A 19,254-nucleotide genomic window follows, 5' to 3' on the forward strand; every position below is an offset into this window, starting at 1 on the left:
TGTGTAATAGTGGCAGCACCTAGCCCTGGCCTTGGGTGCTACTTACCCAAGGGCATATTTCCACACATGCATGCACATATACATAAAGGAGAGAATTACCTTAAGTTTTACTCTGAAGCTCTTGTAAAATCATTCAAGAAAAGGCATTCTAAAGTCTCCATACAGAACACTTTTTTGGAGAATGGATCTTACCTTTTTGACATGACAGGAGACCACAGCAGTCCCTTTGGCTTTAAGACTCACCAGAAGCTTAGCTTCAAGCAGGCTCTGGGGCAGAGTGAAATGCATGGTTCACCTACCATGAAAAGAAGAGCTGTCCCTTCTTTTTCCCTTCGTTGTCTGCTGACTGAGGACTGGCATAGTCTGCAAACTAGCCAGGCCTAGTAACAGAGAAGACCACCCAAACAACCCTGTGATTAATACCCTCCCTGTGATCCAGCCCCATATACTTAGTGGCACAGGAAGCAGCTCTGAGGCCTCTGCGTGAGCTCCGAGGACCTTCACCTCAAGTGTACCACATCTTTCCTTGGCGGGACAGTGGCATGGGATCGGTTTGTTCTTTGCCAAACTCTAAATCCAAAATTATATTCTTTATCTACAGTTTACTGGAGTGTGGTTTAACAAGGTCACATGCTATTTCAGATATTTAACCAAATGCAGTCAGAAAATCACAGAAAATCAAAACCAGCTTATTGCACTCAAGTAGTCAACAATTATGTGCAAGTCCTCCATAATATGCTGTCAGGAAAATAGAAGAGGGCAGGCAGAAATCCCAAGGAGCCATAAATCGCAGGAAAAAGGGAGAGGAAGAAGGCAGAAGTCTGTAAGAGACTTCAAGAGGCCAGCTATTTCTTTTCTTAGGGCAAAATCACCATCTATGTCATTCCCTACGAATGTTTGTCTTATCTTAGGTGAGAGAAGACAAACATCAAACACTAGTAATGGGGACTCCACAGCCTCTCAACACAATCTATCCCGGTGGTTCACTATCTCTGCTTTTAATGTCTCTCATGAATCATCTTTCTATACTTCGAAAATGGGTAGGAGAAAAGTACTTTGAATAAGGGATTGCAAATGCTTTTTTTTTTTTCTTTCTTTCTTTTCTTTTCTTTGCAAATTGAGCTTAAGTTGTTTTGGTGTGCAAATAAAGATTATTCTGTGATTTTTTCTTTTCTTTCTCTCCCTCTTTCTCTCTGCTGGTAATCTGCTGCAAACTGAAAACGCAGCAGTAACAGTTAATCCATGCAAAGATGTGGAGATGGTGAAGAATACTGAAATCTTTCCTCAACCTATTTACTAGTGTGCCTGTAAGAGGTCTGAATCAACAAGACCTGGAGTGTCTTCAGAAGGTCTAATGGGGCCTTCAGTGCTTAATACCTAGAAAGGTAGGACCAGACTTGATATTCTTACGTGCATGCTGAAGTTTTTAGACATATTCTGGTTTGATCAGAACGCTCCTCTCAGGAAACAGTCTTACCACTCATTCAGTTTGAGAACTTCTCATGATTTCTAAGCAATGTCTTTCTGTGTGCAGGCTGTAACATGACTATTTCATTGCCACAAAGTGTGGCATGTTCCTATGCAGAACACAGCTTGCAAAAGTGATGTTTTTGAGGCTGGCATTCTATTCCCATGGAAGGACACTAGTCAATGTTGATGACCATATTCATCTTGTCCCACATTACCCACACAAACACATATTTGCAGAAGCCAATGGGCAGATCTACTGTAGGTAATAAGCTGTCATAGCTTCACTGACTTCAGCTGGATAGCAGTGATTTCCATAAATTAAGGATCTGGTCCACAACATCTACATGTTTGGTTTCTTTTTGTGTTTACAGAGATACTCTTCACTAACTACACATTAAAGGGAAATTAACCCTCTATATGTGGGCAGATCTCAGCTCCTTTTGGACGCTTTCCTGAACATATTATGGTTGTGAGAGCAATCCTTCAGCTCAGCATGATCACAGACACTTCAGTACTTGATAGTAGGACACAGAAAAGTCAGATTTTTAGAAACTGAATCAAAAACTAACTATGCTTTATAATCAGGATAGTTGAGCATCGAAAAGAATGTATTAATGATTGCAGTACTATAATTTAAGTGGGAACAGTTTTGTATTTTGTAACATAAACAAGCTTTGCCACAGAAATGATTTTGACAGTATAGTGGTAAGAACCTTTTTAAACTTTAATACTTATGGTACATATCCAGTAAAATAATAACACTTACAAAAAAGTTTGTCATTTGTGTTTTATTGGAGTTCTACTCACAAAATTCAAACTATGCTGTAAAGGTAAGCCTGCAAACTGGTATAATTATGGGGAAGAAAAAAAAGTCATACCCAGGAATTAACTGCTTACAATGGCTTAAATGAGAATCAGACAGGTAAACTATTTGAAGCCTCTTCTGAAAAGACTAATAACTTTTTCTTCAGGTACCTGCAGGGAGAGAGCAAACAGAAATATTATGTCGGTAAGGCAATCATGAGCAGAATTTCAGCATCTATGGATTTTGGTGAGAAAGGGCATGAGAAACTCCCGGGCATAGTATGTGCACAAACAAACCTGAACATTTCAAGCTTTCTAGATCAAAATTCTATCCATCACAAACATTTAGGCCAAGGCTGCAAGGTGCAGAGCAGCTGGGCACTCTGCTCAACAAATCCTCCTAACAGAAATTGTTTTACACCACATAACTCTACTAACAGAGTACAAGTTTGATGGGGCAGGGCACAATCTGCTACAAACTCCTGATCTGTAGAAACACAGAAGCACTTGTACAACTTTACATCCATGATCAGATCGTTTGCAATAACAGGTCAGTTCTCTTAAGCAACTCTTCTTGTGTTTTGCAAGAACTGACTTTTCATCTTTTGATTTGTTTAAACATGACATGTCCACCAACCTGCATTGCCAAGATTTTCCCAGGACCGAAGAAACAAACAAATAAACAGGGGAGAAGAAAAAAAAAAAAAGAAAAAAAAAAGGGGGCTTTTTTTAAGAAGAGTGTGTGCCTTCTTTTCTCTTATCCATGACTTAATGCTATTACTTTCCCAAAGAACAGAGGCACATATCCAACATCCCACAGCTCTGAGAGACTTTCCTGAGCAATGAGCTCCACTTTATTTTTCTTCAACATCTCTGCATAGCTGGAGCAGAATGTGGCCTCAAATCTCTTACTCATCTCCCATCTCTGTGTGTGATCGCAGGCATTGCCCACCAGCGTTGAAAGGTACTGTCAGCACAGCTATGATTTCTTTCTCATTCCCTGCCTGACATTCTTGTAATGCCAAAAGCTCTAGACGCAAGCTACATTTGGCAATAAAGTTGTAATTGCCAACACAGCTAAAAGGAATTACTTTATCATATAAGAACGAAAAAAATCAGTGTTGTTTTAACAGAGGTTCCCTGGAAAAGTGTGCTAACAAAATCCCTCTGGTGTGGGCAAGATCTCATCTTCATTTTTCCTTCCTGGCCCCTGTATGTGAGGCAGCCAGAAACTCATATATAATATCAGAAGAACAGGGAGAAACCTCAGATGTTCAGCCAACTGCCCAGCTGTGTTCCTGAGAGGCTGGGGGTAGCACGTGCCTGGGAGGCTCTGTTTCCCTGCATTGTGCTACCAGAATCCAGATCAGACTTGGCAGGTCAGCAGAGAAACGCCCCAAAAACCTCAGTGGGACTTCCCAGCATTGACAAATCCCTAGGAAGCTCTGCCAGCTTCCCAGTCACTCTCAGTAGGCTGATATAGCAGGCTGATGGTAAGCCAGATGTAATAGAGTACATTTTATGTTAAAGTGCAAGAATTAATGAATGTTCAGTAAGGAAGGAGTTATGACAACACAAAACTCGTGTCTAGCTGAGGAGGGCTTTCAGCCAGTAGTTCCAGTAAGGCTAATTTTTGGGACAAGCTCTCACCTCTAACAAAGACACAATCTTTCTTTATATTGCTCTTTTCTTGATGGTTTTGCATGCGTGCACATGTGCCCTTAAGGATTTTCAGTAACCTCCAGCTCCAGCAGCTGATTCAACGAGGATGTCAGCTTGAATCTGTCTATCTGCCTTACTAATTCAATCCCACGTATCACCAGCCTAGCAGTTGGTGGGAAGATTGCTTTTTAAATACATCTTCACAAAGGGCAGGTATAGAGCTGTGGTTGAAAGCTGCATTATCTTTGAGTTCATGTAAGTCTATGGCTGCAATGACTAGAACTATTTATTTATAAATCTGTAGAAAGAATAAAGAACACAGGTTATTAGTACTGTGTGATAGAGTTTAAGCATATGTCAAGCAAGTAAGTTCGGACACAACAGTATCCATGGGAAGGCAGTCTTTAGACACGACGTGCTTAGTGGAAATGGGGAACAACCAGTATGTCTTCCATGGCAACATCCTCTTTTACTCCCTGAAATCATAAGGATTTCCTCCTAGAAGACCAGAACAAGGCACTTTCTGCCCCTTGGACATTCTGCACAGCTCTCTTTGCCCGGGTCGTAGTCTTACTCTTACTTAAAAGTCAGCAAAATGTGCTGTTGCCATGTAACCACAAACTACAGTGGTCTTGTATCAAGTTATCCATAATTTGCTATTGGGACTATCAGCTATTTACCAGATGTAATCAGGACTCTCTTCTAAAGTTGTGAAATTAATTAGTTTCACCAATAATGTGAGAAGTTTTCTAATTAACCTCTACAGCACAGCAAAACACCTTCCTCATTCTGTCCCGGTAACTCTTGTCCAATAGGACTTCAGCAGCATCCTGAGATGTTACACCCGGGGAGAGACATCAAGCGCCTCATTATAATTAGCATTTTATGACACTTAAATTGGAGATCTCTGACTAATGGTATTAACTAACATGAGCTAAATGTTATGAAGAGCTAGAGGAAAGCTAAATTTTGTCCCAGGGAATATTGTTTACTTCTGCTGAGCAGCAGGGGGAAGGGGAGCCCTTGCATATTAGGAGGAGAAATCAGAAATGCAGCCACCTAATTTCTTGTCATTTGTCAATTCAAAAAAACATATTTGGATGCTGTTCCTTTGAATGAGTCAAAAACAAATGACAAATGTTCTAAAAGTCAGTTAACAGTGCCCTAGACCTGAATGCCAGCGTTTGTGCCACCATCTCTCCCTGTCTTCCCTTAGGCTCACTACCAAACAAACCACTACCCTTTTTTCTGATCCAGCCTCTGGTTTGGAAATCATTACTTCCAAGCTGTTCAAGGAGAAGAAAGGGTTTTGAAAGCTGAGCACAGGCACATTGTCCCTTCTCTGAAGCTGTTTTGTGCTGTGAAAGAACCTGCAGGTTCATTCTTATGGATAAAAAGAATGAGAGAGGGCAAGAACCTGACAGATGCCCAAGTGTGACTGTCACACAGCTGCTCCAGGTACATCTGCCATGCCAGCTTTATCCAAGTGATCAACACCTAGACATACGGATTCAGGCTAACATCCTCATGCTCTGAGCTAGAGGAAAATATGATGTTACTTTTGTCCCCACCAGCCTTTGCCTTCAGCTACCCATGGTTACGGGATATAGGACTCTTTCCAATTCCCTTGCACAAGACTTTGCTTACTCTAGCCTGTTTCCATGGAAAGTCCCAGAAGACCTATCAACCACCAGCCGTGGACATTCATTGATTGTTGTCAACATGTATGTCTTGACTCCATATCCCCACTAGACTAAACGTGCCCCAGCTTAAAGCAGCTCTGACCTCCCAGCAGGGGCAGCTCCCAGAGCCTTTGAGCAAAGAGCTGCTCAAGTCCCCATGCTAAGGAGAGAAAGAAGGCAGAAAGCTTTCTGAGCCACAGTCACCACCCAAATATTTTCTATGCCATGAGTGCTAGCACTTAAGTCATTAGCACTGTAGCTGTAACCATACTTCTTGACATAAACTCAACTTTTAAATTATTGTGAGAGCAAGTTTGCTCGACCACCCTGTAATGCCAAATTAAGCTAGTTTCTAACAAATGCTATTAATACTTCACTGTAAACAGAAGTACCATTTTTCAAATAGATAACAGCAGTTTGCCTTGTGGCTGAATTAAAAAACAAAACAAAACAAAACAAAACAAAAAAAAAACAGTTACTTGCCTAGTGAGCAACCTGGAACAAACCAATGTCTTACAGGTAAAGATAAAAGTACTGTGTAAGATGCAGAGCTGTCTGTCCAAACCCTTGCAAAGTTTAATGATATTATGTAGGATGCAGCTGCTAATTTAAACCATAAATAATTAGAAGGGACCTTCTGAAGGTCTTGTGTGGCTTTTTTTGGAGTTGTTGTTTTTTGTTTTTCTCCAATAAGTCTTATTGTTTTAGAGTAGAAAAGTTGCACACGAGATTGGGAGTTAGTGAGCTGAATGGGTCAGGCCCAGAAATAGTGATATCCCTGAGCTGAGCTGAGCTGAGCTGGTGATCCTCAGGAGTATTAAGGATGAGATTCTTGGTCTGTCACAATGTACAACATCGTTTTGCATCCTTCCGATGCTTTTTGCCCCTTTTACTTTGCTGAAAAGAGACGGAGGTCTGCACCAGGCCCTGGCCAGCACAGACCTCGGCTTGGTCCCCACAGTCATCCTCCTCTTCCTCTTCTTCCTCCTACTTCTCAGCCTCCTCCTCCTTCATCTATCCTCCATCCATCCATCCATCTATCCATCCATCCATCCACCCAGCCACCCACCAGCTCTCAGTGGCAGACAAAGCCAAGCCCCGGCTGCAGCGCCGGGCCCGGCTGCCCCTTCATGGCCATGCTGTGGTCAGCGCGCGGTTGCTCCAACTCAGAATTCCTCCTCGCTGGTGTTTACAGATACCTGCTACTCACTCAGACCTGCCGTTTGTGGCACCAACGTGAGAAGCTGCATGCCGGTTTTAGTTCTCCTTCCTGCCGTGGTATCTGTAACCGACGGCGATTAACGCCTCTTTGGAGCACGCTCCGCTCCTGCTGCTGTAACTGTAAATACCATGCAGCATGCACTCAGGGCAGCTCTCGCTCGTGGCTGTCTTTGGGCCTGCTAGGGTTTCTGTTTTGTGGTCAGAGCAGCAGCAGAAGGTGGGATTAGCTGTCTGTACTGCCATGGTTAGCCTAAACCTTCCCTGTGGTCACCATTAAAGCTTCATTCACAAAACCGGAGGTTCAAACAGGAAAAAGAAAAGATAGATTTCAAACAGAAGTGGACATTTTAACTTCCTCTTCTTTCCAAAGCAATATGGCTTTAAGCTCTACCTGTTCTCCCCCATTTTCTAACCAACAGAAGTAATAAATAGCAGGAGCTAGCACACATGGACTATCTATCTTCGAGACCACCCTTGCCTGTTGTGGAGTCACCTCACCTTTCCTCAGTGCTTCAAGTTTCCCACAACAGCTGCCCAGTTTTCCCAGTTTTTCCAGTTTGAGGGAAAAGTGCTGCCTGTGACAAGCATTACTGCAGGACAGCCCAGATCCCTGCACTGGCGAGTGAGCCAGACAGCCTCATCTAGCAGACGGTGCTGTTGATCTTCCGTGATCCCAGCCGCACTTCTACAGCTCTGGTCCCAAGTCTGCCTTCACAGGGTGCCTCATTTACACGCAGGCTTGGTCTTTCACAAGCTGTCACAACCACAGACTCAAGCATAGTGAGGGTAAAAACAATGTTTTGAATGTCAAAATATTGATTTTTATTTGCCATTTGTAAACTTCCCACTTGTGAATAACATAGAGATTTTTTAGTTTTATTTTTTGCTTTACAAAAGGGTAGCAGATAAACATTTCAGCAATTTTTAACTTGAAGTTATTCTTCAATACTCATACTTCAATTCAGCCCAATGTAACGTCCACCTACCACACCTACACTGACAATTTTGGCAGGGCTGTGGGAGATCTTCCCTGAAGGACAAGCCACATGTCCCACCTGCCTCTTAGGCTGCATGTCTGTGCAGTAACCCCATCGTCCCTGGCTACATCCTGCAACTCCATTGCTCTCCTTCTGCCTCTTTTCTTGGAAAATGGCTGCTCAGAGCCACTGGGCATGGGTAGACCTGTCAGGGGCTCAGTGGGGACCCATGTTGTGATGCTGGGTCAGCACCTCCACAGTGGGAACACAGGAGGCAGTTGAGAGCAACCTCATTTTCTCCACAAGCTGATGAGCATTGTATGGTCACTCAGGGGCTGAGGACAGAGGAATAAGAAATATATATACATATATATGTATGTATATATGTATATATATAAATATATATGCACACACATGTATATGCGATATATATGCCAATATATGCATAGCAATTATATATATATATATATATATATATATATATATATATATATATATACACATATATATATATATATGACAAAAGTAGCATAAGGAGGAACCTGGCTGGAGTATTATGTGTGGACAGGCAGGATGGGAATAGTCAGAGAGAAATAGATGGAGCCTGCAGACAGGAGGGAGTAAGGACTTCTCCATTTTCCAACAGATATGCTTTTTTTGTCTTTGTATGTCTTTATTTCTAAAGCTAGAATTGTGGAAAGAATAATAATAGACTGTTGGTTTCCATGTAAGTGTATAAACTTTATCATTAATGTATGTAGCAGACATGTAAAAACAAGGTGGAGGTATACATACATAGTCTCACGAGATTCAAACTATCATCATGTCCTCAAAAAAAATTTAATCTGTGTATAAACAAAAATGAGCTATGTTGTGGACTGAATGTTTCCAGTGGATGAAAAATTAATCCTTTTAAGTAGTAAGGGAGCATAGTGAGACAAACTTTGACTATGAACTTCTGGAGTATCAGCTTGAATGAAATCTTTACTCATGCCCAAACTCAGAAAAAGCAACAATAACATGAACAGTTATTACCCTGCTATATTATAATACTTGAATATATTGCATGTGGCCCTGCTCTTCTCAGCAGAAAACAGCTAGCACAAGCCCAGTTCTTGCACTTCTTAGCAGGTGCCCTTCATCTGCTTTTCAGCATTTTTAAGACTCTCACTCAGCTTACCTGAAGTACTAATGACGCTCAGTGCAACAGACCACATTAAGTTTTGCATGAAGGTTACACAGCACAACATGAACTATGTGGGAATACAGAGGGAATACTGAACCTGTAGTGAGAAGAGGAAGAAAATGCTGGAGAAGAAGGCATGCTGAAAGCCATCAGACAAAGAGGGCTTCGCAAGTAGAACCAAGCACTTTGCACCTGCCTGCCCAGAAACGGCTGGGCAGCCTGCAGCATGGTGCTGCATGTGGAAGGAAGCACCAGCCAAAACTGAAGAACTGGTGCATGGCAAAATAAGCTGGTGTGCCTGCCAGGGTGCATGGTGCATGAACCATCAGTGGCACCAACCTCTTTGAGTCTAGGCAATATATGTGAGAAGCACTACCACACATTGTCCTTGTCCGGTTTCCATCGTATGTATACCATATATAGCCCCATTCATCCCTGCACTAGTGTGGGGTTGCTTCTTTGTCAGCACAGGTGTCTCCCTTGCTGGGGCAGGAAGCTCAGCAAAGAATAGCAGAAGCAAACTCCAGCACCCCATGGGGATGGGAAGGCAACAGAAATCAGAGCACCAGCAGAGAAAAATGACTGAGAGATACAGTATTCATGAGGTAAAAACAGCCTAATTACAAGTGTAGACAAGGGAGTAATTGCAAAAGCTAAACAAGTAGACATGTATAAATTAATACTTAATTTATACCACTAGTGATACTGATTAGCAATGCCTTTAAGAACTAAATATTTAGAAATAGACTCTTACTCACGTAGAGAATATCCTTCTGCATGGAGTGCTGAATTAATTATTACCGATGAAGTTAGCTCAGTAGTCCAGCTTTGACTCCAGTGGCCAAGGTCTAAAAGTCATTGCTACCTAGGCTGGATGTGAGCTACAGACCATCAGCCACCAAATTGTTCTAATGAGCAATTTATTTTAGTTCTAGCTATAGAAGACAAGACCTGAGAAGTTGAGAGACAGGTCCCATTGAAAATTGTTCAAATTCTTTCACAGACCCAGAAACAGAGGAAAAAACGGTGCATTTTTTTATTTGTTTGTTTGTTTTACGCAAGTGCAGAAAAGTAGATTCCACTTCAGGATGCCTATGAGGTGCGCCGTGGGGGTGTACCTGATTGTGTGCCCTCCCTCACCAGGAGGGTATGCAGTGGAGAAGGAGCTGGATGTGATTTTTGGGCTCCTGCCTGCTTGGCCGTCAGGATAAGAGCTGTCATCGATAGCCACGCACAACGCAACTCCACAAGTTGCCTTTGACTTCATAGCTGTTTCCAACCAGGGGCAATACAGGAGCTATAAAGCATGAATGCAATCTAGGACTGCCTCTGCTCACAACTGTGCACTTTCCTGTGTCTTGCCCTTACATGAGCAATAGTAGCACTGTGAAGAAATGTGTCTGCAGTGCATGTGGAGACACTTGTACTCCCTAGTTTGATTAGCTATGCTGCTTAAACACACACACTTATTCAGAAAATCCCTATTTTTCCCAAGTACTGTATTCAAATTAAATATTCATCTCCCTTAAAAAGCAATTAAATTTTACTGTCTAGTAATTTGCAAATCTAAACAGCAAATGTAGAAAAATAATTAGCATAGTAAGAAATCAGTTATTTCTCTGATAAGCTCATAAACCCTTTTAATTAAAATCACAATATTTTTAATTACTAAAGGGAATATTTTGTTTATAATAGCAAACATTTCTAAGTTTTAATTTAAGTTCCAATCTAATATTGTGATAATTGAGAAATGGCCTCCAGGGGGCAACAGTATCCACCAAACAAAATAATGTGCCTCTTAACTCTACCAAAGGATTTTCACGCATGAAAATTTATCTTCTTGGGGTACAGCAAAGAAAGCTAACCTATATGAACTTTGACAAGTCTCATGTGAGCACCCACCAAGGGAAACACTTGCTGTTCATTTCAAAAACACACTAACTTAGAAATTATTATTAATTAAGATGCAAGATTATGCTTTAAGAAACTGGATGTATGCAAACTAGAATACAATTTGTAACCAAACGTGAAAAGATGTGATTTGCCTCTTAAGCTTTCAGAAATACCTTGGAATTGCATTGCTTATGTGTTGCTTTTCCCATCAAGAGCAACTTAATGATGTGTAAACGATTTATGAAAGTTAGTGGCCTGACAGTAGTGAGGCTGCCACCACTCCTAAAATGTTGCTGGGTCCTGCAGGTAGCGATGCTCAGCATATATTCCCAGTAGGCACAGAGACACACAGAGTACTTATACACATGCCCTCATCTCCCTCACGCAAAAGCAAGCAACAACAGCAGCCTTGTCCTGTTCCCCTTGCTGGCTGGTCAGGATGAAGGGCCATTACTGGGAAATACATACAAATATAAGCACAATGTGGATCCCTCCATTAGCTGTCTTCTGGGGCTGCCCAGGGGGCACAGGGCAGGATTTAGAGTCTCTCATGGGGTTATTGGGTCTCCTCCAACTGCTGGTGGTATGCTGGACTCCTCTGTCATGTTCACATAGCTGATTACGGAGCCTAACAATGAGCACATCTAAGTTGTGCATGATGGATGGTAGGAAGCACATTTCTCAGTGCTAGGCCACCAGCATTAACCAACCAGAAGAAATCTTTTAAAGAAGCCACAAGTGACTTAGGTACCTTTGAAACTGCCATTGCCTGGGGACGTCAATCATGAGGCATAAGCTTATGGTGCCTAACTTCATGAGAAAGAACTTATCCCAAACAGCATATCGGCCAAAACTACAGAAACACACAAAAAACTGAAGTAGAGGAAAAATTGTACAAGTATGGTCACTATAAATTGATCCTACCTCGCAGATAAGTATGAGGCATGAAGGTAGTAGCAGGAAAGGGGAAGGGAAGGGAAGGGAAGGGAAGGGAAGGGAAGGGAAGGGAAGGGAAGGGAAGGGAAGGGAAGGGAAGGGAAGGGAAGGGAAGGGAAGGGAAGGGAAGGGAAGGGAAGGGAAGGGAAGGGAAGGGAAGGGAAGGGAAGGGAAGGGAAGGGAAGGGAAGGGAAGGGAAGGGAAGGGAAGGGAAGGGAAGGGAAGGGAAGGGGATGGGGTGGGGAAGGGGATGGGGTGGGGAAGGGGTTAGGGAAGGGAAGGGGAAGGGGAAGGGGAAGGGGAAGGGGAAGGGGAAGGGGAAGGGGAAGGGGAAGGGGAGGGGAGGGGAGGGGAGGGGAGGGGAGGGGAGGGGAGGGGAGGGGAGGGGAGGGGAGGGAAGGGAAGGGAAGGGAAGGGAAGGGAAGGGAAGGGAAGGGAAGGGAAGGGAAAGGAAGGGAAGGGAAGGGAAGGGAAGGGAAGGGAAGGGAAGGGAAGGGAAGGGAAGGGAAGGGAAGGGAAGGGAAGGGAAGGGAAGGGAAGGGAAGGGAAGGGAAGGGAAGGGAAGGGAAGGGAAGGGAAGGGAAGGGAAGGGAAGGGAAGGGAAGGGAAGGGAAGGGAAGGGAAGGGAAGGGAAGGGAAGGGAAGGGAAGGGAAGGGAAGGGAAGGGAAGGGAAGGGAAGGGAAGGGAAGGGAAGGGAAGGGAAGGAAATCTAAAGAAAAAAGAATATGGTCATATCACCAGGAGCAGTTTCTTAAGAACTAAGAGGAAGGAGAATTAAAGCAGAAGACCAAAGACAGGAGAAAATCACAGCAGTCAAGAATTTGACATTCATGGAGACAGAGATCCCTTCTTCCTTCTGGACAACATCAACAAAGATCTGGACTGAGACAGATGGAAGGAGAGTCAGTTTAGTGCAGGATTTTGTTCAGATGTGGTCACTTCTCTTTCGATTCTCCAAGATGTGTGAGTGACATTGAGATCCAAAAGGCTCACTCACTACTTGAGTGTAACACTGTCCACTTGGTGATCTCTTGTTTCAGTTTCTCTTTTCTCTTCATTATCTACATAGCAGTCAGAACATGACCTTAAATTAAACTTTGTCATGCTTAACTCATTATTTTTTTTTCCAGGATTTGAGATCCTGGTGGGATATTTTTGCTGATCATAAAGAAGTAACTATATTTTGAAACCCATTTTGTCTTCCATTCATCAGCTTTTGTAGTTCACCATGTCCAGGCTTGACTAAGCATTGATCTATCATTCATTGAGCACATGACTCAGACAGCACAAAGCACAATGAAAGCTGTGTTTCTCTGACTGCAGAATATTTTAGTACAAGGAAACTACTCTTTTAAGAATGCCAACTTTTTTCACCCTCCATTCAAAGGGAGGTCCAATCAACCTTAAAATAAAAAGATGTCAAAATGGCTGTCTTCCTGCATGCAAGCTAATATTTTAGAGCCTGTTTCAAAAGCCTTTAACTGAAATACTTCAGCAGAAGTTAGATTAAGTATCAATTAGCATGACATTAATAAAACTGTCTTCAACCAGTAAAGATTGTAGGTAATTTTTTGCTGTTGCTATCAGTCAAAAATGGAAATTTTAAATTGTTGGAGAGGGGTGGAAAACTCTGTGTTGCATAATTATTTAAAATTATTTTAATATCTTCACATAATTTTGTGTAATAAAAACATCTACTATTGGGTTTTGTAAACAACAAAATATTTGACAAAGATATATAAAGATATCATTACATTAAAAAGAACATGAGAGAATAGAATCACAATATCAATATATTCCTGTGTTACCTCATTAAATAAAAACTGAAGTAACCAGTTTGTTCCAGGACGAAAAGCATAGTGTCAACTTCATTTTGATAGCTATTTTGTAGCTTGCTACTTTACTAAATTATGCCAGATGAACTTTCTTTTGGTTCATTCACTTGTTCATGGGTTATGTTTCCTTGAAGAAGTTGTGAAGAATGTACGGCTCAAGATTTCACAGCATAGAAATTAAAAAAAAAAAAAAAAAAAAGAAAGAAAACTTACTTCATTAGCTGTTAATGACCTGGCTTGTATAATTTCTGACCTTTGGTAGCCAACTATTAAAGTGTATTATGAGGTAGGCCCTCAAAAAGTAGTTGAGAAAGCATACGTGGTTAGAAGTCTAAAAAACAATGGAAAAACAAACTATCGGTAAAACCAAACCTCAGCAGCCAACCTTGTTTCATGAGTAGAAACATGAAAAAAATGCAAGTACATAACACAGAGAACAAAACTCCTGAATCTGTATGCATTAAGGATTAATGTATCTGGGATCAGCTACAACTGCAAGGCAGTTTTCTTATCTAACAGCTGAAAAGTAGAAGCTGAGAACATCTTTTGCTACAGATAACTGATTGGGAGTGCTGGTTTGTCTAGCAGGGCATATCTGTACATATCACACATCAGTTGTCATGACAGCACGAACACTCCTTGCATCAAAGTGGCCTATTACTGCAGGTTTTCCACCTGACGCTCATCAATGCAACATGTCCAATCAACTGTGCAACTTGTTTAGGAGATTCTCCACTGAGGCTATTAAAGCAAAAGCTTTACTGGAAGTTCAGGCCCCATACAAAGCTTTTCTTTGGGAAAGAATCCCCATTCATGTTTATTAATTATACCAAGTCCCAATGCACTTATTTCCTTATTATTTCCTTGTTTAGTAAACTAGTATTGTTTGCTAGTAGAAAATAGTCATCTGATCATTTCCTTTTGGAAATTATTAGTCTGGCTTTGTGATTGTGTCCTTTTTTTTTTTTTTTTTTTTTTTTTTTTTTTTTTTTTTTTAATAAAATCTGGAAGCATCTGAAATTGTTTCTTAGCAACCCTTTTCAGTTTGCCATTTCCTTCTATTCAACTCCCCATAGAGTGCTTCTAAAGCTGTAGTAAGGTTGGCCATTTCAGAGAAGCTATTATGTTTCCTCTTCTTGTATAAACGGTAAGATTGAGCCCAGATACCACAGCCTACTAGAAATATTCTCCAGTATATTAAAAATTGTCCTTGAAACAATAAAATACTTTCAAATTGAGATAATAAATGAAATATTGGCAAGAATACTGATAGCTGTACTTATTGTTCTTGGAAAGGACAAGAGAGGATAAGGACAGCTATTTCCTTATTGTTCTGTGCAGAAGGTTAATTTTGTCTAAACCAAAGCTTAGCCATTTATCCGAGTCTACAAAGGTACTTCTGACTCTCATCATCTACTTCTAGTACCTTCCCTTACCTATCCATACCCATTGGCAGCATGGTTATCCACCATCCCACAGAGCACTCAGAAAGCCCCTGCACCCTTGAAAATATACCAAATCAATAGTATGTATTTTACATGTTACGAGACCAAATGACTCAAGCATCAACCCCTTTGCTTTTCGTAGGTCCGCCAAAATACACTTCAGTCATACAAAAGTGAAAATCCTTTCAAAAAGCTCAGGGCCACAATGGTGATTCCTGTTCCTGTATTTTCCAGTTCCATCATGTAAAGAAGAGTGACAAACTGCTTCAGAAGTGAGTTTTTTTCACAGCATGCTCTGACAGTGGTAAGCAACACTTTTAAGTTAATTTATAGCAAAATAGTAAACCAGAACAGAACAGAGTGCTCTACAATGGAAAATCTATGCCAGCAAAAGTCTGTTCACCCATTAACTTCTGTGGAAAGGCTCTGAGACATACAATGGGCTGCTGATTAAAAGGAATGGGTCTGCTGTTCATTTGCTGCTCAACAGTCCCAGTCAATGTACGGTGTTCCCTTTTGTTTCCTGGCACTCCTCCCACTTTAATGGGTGCCATTTACCACAGCACTGATTAGTTTATCTATATGTGAACACATTCCAGGAAAAATGTCAAAGTTTTGCATGCATCCTTCAGCACAGTTTGGGACTTATTTTTTGTTGCTGTTGTTGCCTACAGTAAGTGCATTGCCAGAATCCTGCAATAAACCATCTCTTTGTCTAGGACCTTGTCCTAGCCTACTGCCTTCTGCTGTTTCTCCAGCAAAAAAGGGACTTCACATTGATCAGGAAAGGCAACTGGGATGTCACCCACCACAGGAAAAATCTCCTTCATGCTCTTTGTGTAGCTGTTTTAGGCATGGTCTCTGTCTGCAGTGTGGAAATTTAGGCAATGAATTCCACCATGACAACAAGTGGTTATTACTGTGTGCAATAATAAAATGGCTTTCTGGCATCTCTTTTTTGCCTGAGCTTTCAGGACAGAGAAACCAAGTGGAGTTCTGGTACATTTTGGGCATCCATTGCTTTAACCACCTGAGTTTCAACAAGTTGTAAGATTAGAGATACGTTAATATTATCTTCCTTCTTTAATCAAGCTTGTGGATCTGAACTGAAAATCTGAAAACCTATTAGTCTAGTTTACAGAGAGGCTGGGATGAAACCATCTGGGAGGGCATTTGGCAACACTTTAATTGCTTCTTTTTCTGTTAAAACTGTGCTGGTCTGTGCATATACACCCAGTCTCAGCCTTGCCTCTACTGCATTCATTGACATGACTGGCACTGGGATCAACAGTAGCAGAAGGAGGGCCAAAATGGATATGTTAATTGCCAAATCTGTAATTTACGTAACCTGTTAGGAAGTCCTGTGACATATACCAGCTCCGATGAAGGAAGATCAGGTTATATCATGCCATCATATGACATAACGCAACACAGCCACACACAGCTTAGTGTCAACATCCAGCAGCACCAGTCACTCAGAGGAAACACCATATGGAACAGATGGATTAGCTGGTTGGATAACCAGGGTTATGTCTGCATTTCTGCCCCTTCCATGGATATTTCAGCTTTACCAGGTCTCCAGAGATGCTATTGCACTTTGGTGTGGCATTAATTATGACACCTGTCACTCTAACAGAATTTGCTGTCCCTGCGATGTTCCTTCCAAAGTTACAAAACTTTGTGGTACTGTGTTACCTTTCTCCCACTTAAGACCTTGGCTTTCATATACAGCAGGAGGACACTTGGTGGCACTCATTCAACATCATTTTTACTTCCCATACCACAGATTTTGTAGGTTAATCTAAACAGGCGAATAATTCTCCTTAATAAGATTATCTCATGAACTTTGTCACTACAGACCAACTCCTGCAGTCACTACTCAGTTTTGACTTAATCGTTAATGGAGTAAAGAATTATTCAGCTTGTGTAACAGAAAACTAAGGATTAGTTTATGATAGTGAACTGATGGCTAATTTGGGGCTGAACTGTTTTTGCCTTCCCATTACTCTGTAAAATCTTCACTTTTCTGCTTGGCTGGGTACAAAAGACTTATTCCCTGTGTTACGTGTAAATTCTTTGTCCTGCAACTGGCATGCAGCTGTTTGGAGAACAAACAAATAAACGCTGTCTGAAGAGTCTAGTAACCAAAATACAACTGAGAAAGAGACAACTGTGAAGGAGGTAGAGAGTTGCACTTGTACTGTGCCCAGAAGCCGTTCTAATTTACACTTCTGGGTGACTGCCATCTGCAACCCAATATTCATACTGTGTTCTGAGAAAGATACACAGGAAGGCCCAGCACCCTACATAACTAGGTGAACAAATACCCATAACTCCTCTATAAAATCCTTCTTTTCCAGGAATTGCCCCAGTTGCTCACGGATAGTACCCTAAACCCATGCCAAGGGCCCTGGCCTTATTGCTGACACCTGGCAGTCGTTCCCATCAAAGCTGCTGAAAGATCTAACGGTCAATAGGGGATTTCTTTATTGCCCTTAACAGCAGGGCACTATTACGTTAGCTAAGGATAATCCACCACAAGATAGCCCAAAGCTTGACTGAAGGTGCCTCCTTCGTGAGAGGGGAAGACTGAGCCCAGATGCCCCTGGATCTCTCCACTTAACAGCACTCAAAATAAAACTTCTGCGAAACACAGGTTACAAACAGGTCAGCAGCCATGTGCAGCCGAGGCATCCTCGGTGGGAAATGCCTTAAAGCAGTGGAGCAGATCCGAGCAGACAACCTGTCCACTCAAAACACAGAACCAGCTGCACTCCTTTGGAACAGAACAGGGCTGTCCCCACCATCCTCTGAGAGCACAACGGCCAGAAGAGTGACCCACAGCTGCTCACTGGGGTCACAGTGCCCATGGACCTTGGTTACTCCATGGATGTCCATTGGCCCTGAGCCTACGAATTCTGTGCTGGCAGGAAATGCCCTTCTCAGAAGTTTTGCTTTCATTCGTCTTCCAAGTTTTACCAGCTGCACCAGGGAAGCTTTAACTTCTTTGGACAAAGAACATGTTTCATTACCTGCACATACTTGCATGCACTTTGTTTGTATGCTCAGTGGTATTTACGTACTTGGAGGAAAAAAACAAAAAAACAAAAAAAAAAAAACACCTCTGCTGACAATATGTCAGCAGATATCCAATATCCAATAATCATGTCTTTATTAATACCCAGCATGTACTTCTCAGACCAAGCAAATAAAATAGTAGTCTAAAAGGTGTGTGCCCAAGCCAAATCATTAACTTCAGAACATTTTACTTCTGTCCTGTTCAAGAAGAGTTTTATACTTAAAATTGAGAGAAAGATATCTTCTCCCTTTCATAACTCTTACACAACTAAAAGGTTTTTCCTCTAGCATTTTTTTTTTCAGAGTGGAAAACCAAACAACTGAACTAAAAACACACCACTGTTTTAAGAGAAACACAGGAAAGCAAAATGTGATGAAAAGGCGAGTTGCAGCCAACCGGCCAAAGATCGTCCTGCCCATGGTTTGGTAGTGCTTCAGCCCCAGCACACCTTCCCTTGGTCTCACCACCGGGGCAGGATGCTGGCCACAGCGGCACAGCCAAGGGCAGCACCTCCTCTTTGCATCATGTCCACGGTCTGTCTGTCCCCTTGCAGGACGATGGAGCTGCATTGTACATAAATGCCACCGGTGCTATTTCTGTCCGTGCGAGGAACTGTAGTTACATCATGCTTTACCACGGGGATTGTTTTGTCGAAGATGGGTTACTGGCAGATAATGGCCGGGTCAGACGCCGATCCCAGGGAAGCTTACGGCAATAGACAAACAAATAAAAGACACTCTTCGTATCGAGGTGGCTGGTACCGGGCCATAAACCCCCACCCCCACCCCCACCCCCCCCCCCAACAGACCGTGCTGCGGGGAGAGGCTGGGGGCACACGGCCGGGGACTGGTGCAGGATGCTGCGGCTGCGGCTTCCCGAGGCTTTGGGATCCGGGGAGCCCCGGGACCTGTGAGGGTCTGTGCAGCTCGGAGGGACGTGCAGCAAAAAGTAGGTCAGCCGTGCCGAGCGGGGTGGCTGCAGAGGGAGGGACACGGGCGACAAAAGCCGCCCGCTGCCGGCTGCCCGCAGCCATCGGCGGGCACCGCTGGTGGTATTCACAGCC

General features: G+C 42.4%; 1 long non-coding RNA gene across 1 annotated transcript; it reads left to right on the plus strand.

Annotated features, from left to right (window-relative positions):
* The first annotated feature begins 14,739 nt into the window (after positions 1 to 14,739).
* On the plus strand, positions 14,740 to 16,058 carry LOC121061582. The gene is made up of 2 exons (XR_005815170.1): positions 14,740 to 15,416; positions 15,832 to 16,058. It is a non-coding gene; the product is annotated as an uncharacterized LOC121061582 (long non-coding RNA).
* Positions 16,059 to 19,254: the final 3,196 nt, after the last annotated feature.

Source organism: Cygnus olor, chromosome Z (genome assembly GCF_009769625.2).
Source record: "Cygnus olor isolate bCygOlo1 chromosome Z, bCygOlo1.pri.v2, whole genome shotgun sequence".
Lineage (NCBI taxonomy): Eukaryota > Metazoa > Chordata > Aves > Anseriformes > Anatidae > Cygnus > Cygnus olor.